Raw genomic sequence first — 1,853 nt, 5'->3', positions numbered from 1 at the left:
AATATTATTAGTATAGTATACTTTTAAAAATAAATAAAAATCAATATATTTAAATTTAATTATAACTTAATTAAAAAAATAGATATTTCATAAAAAAAAAAATGAATGAAAAAAAGAAAAAAAAAACTACAAGAATTCAATTTAATTTTTTCATAGAAAATAGAGATAAATAATAAGAGAGAAGAGAATGATAAATGGAATATAATCAATAAAAAAAAAAATTTTAATCATACATGTTCATGAAAGGTTAAAGGAAAGAAAGATTTAAAAAAATATTTTTTTTTTTTTTGTGAAAGTCTCTCAAAATCTCGTGATTAATGAAAGACAAATTTTAAGATATTATATGAGTACTTTCTGTTTAAAAATTAGTACGTCAGAGACTTTTATAAAAATCTCTACAAGTCATTAAAATTTGAATACCGTAAGACTTATAGAGATTTTTAAAAAGTTTTAATTGAATACACCGTAACTTTTAGAGACTTTTTAAAAGTCTATAAAAATTTTAATTGAATACACCATGACTTTTAGAGAGTTTCAAAAAGTTTTAATTGAATACTCTTAAACATTTTAAATCTCAAAAAGTCATTAAAAGTCTCAATTGAATACACCCTCCTAAGATTTCATAAGCGAAATGTATACTTAAAATGTCGGTTTTTGCGTAATTTTCCTTTTTTTTTTTTTAAAACCCAACTTCAACAGTTGAATTTCAGTATTACATCTTCCGCAGCCGGCTCCTACAAGCCACGGCAGTTGGCCAGTTACGTCTGCAACTCAGGTACTCAACCACTCCTAAAACCTACCGGCGACGGGCGACGGCAGAGTGATAGCATCCTCCTGTGGTGGTCTTCTATTATCGGACTCGTAGTCGTTGGTACTAATTTGGTAAGTCATTTATCTATTATCTTCCCTAAAATCCGACCGGCCGACCGCATGAATGGTGAATCTGATGATTGTTGGCATTCTGCCATTCTGGCTTCTGCTTCTGTATTATCTATCAATTAGTTTTCTTGCAATGTTTTGGGTGAGTTATATCCAAATTCCGACCGGCTCTGTTCATTCATGATACTGAATCTCTGATGCTGGCATTCTGCTTCTGTTATCTATCAATTTGTTTTCTTGCAATGGTTTGTTTTGGGTGAGTGAGATTCAAATTGATTTCTTTGTCTATTTGTTGCATCTTCATCTTGATTCTTGAAACTTGAAGACATGAACTTTGAGGTGTAACCGTAGTTCCATAAATCTCTTATAAATGAAAAAAATTAATTGCTTGTTATGATTTATGGGCCCAAAATCTGAATTTCGCCCCAGGCCCCGCAAAACCCAGGTCCGGCCTAGACGTGTGCACTTGCACAGCAAGATTGACGATCATTTTCCCTTGTGCTATCTTCCATTATGGACCTCTTCTGTTTTTCTCCACTCAATTTTCATGGATCTCTCTTCTTCTTGGTTTTTTGTCAGAACTCAAGGTTTTGTAGAAACAATGCGGTCGAGGAGTGTAAAGAAACACGATCAATCAATTCAATTGGGCATGAATGAAGAATTATAGTTTTTGTCTGATTTGAGAATCAGAATAATTGAACCAGTTGCGATGATGATGTTGATTTAGAGATTTACCGTTGATTTTAATTGTTCCATAGGAAGGTTATTCAAAATTGGTTGATTGTGTGTTCATCGGCCCAATTGGTCTGCAGGAGGTAATTATACATGCAACATTGGTAGAACAAGATTAAAGAAAATAATATATGACTTTCCGAAGAATGAACATTCGAATTGTAACTTCTTCTTATTAAAACTACTCGTATTTTTTTTTTTTTTTGGAGTATGAAAAGATTGATTGTAGCTAAATGGTTGAA

The sequence above is a fragment of the Olea europaea genome, chromosome 13 (genome assembly GCF_002742605.1).
Source record: "Olea europaea var. sylvestris chromosome 13, O_europaea_v1, whole genome shotgun sequence".
Lineage (NCBI taxonomy): Eukaryota > Viridiplantae > Streptophyta > Magnoliopsida > Lamiales > Oleaceae > Olea > Olea europaea.
Note: the sequence above shows the minus strand (reverse complement) of the source record.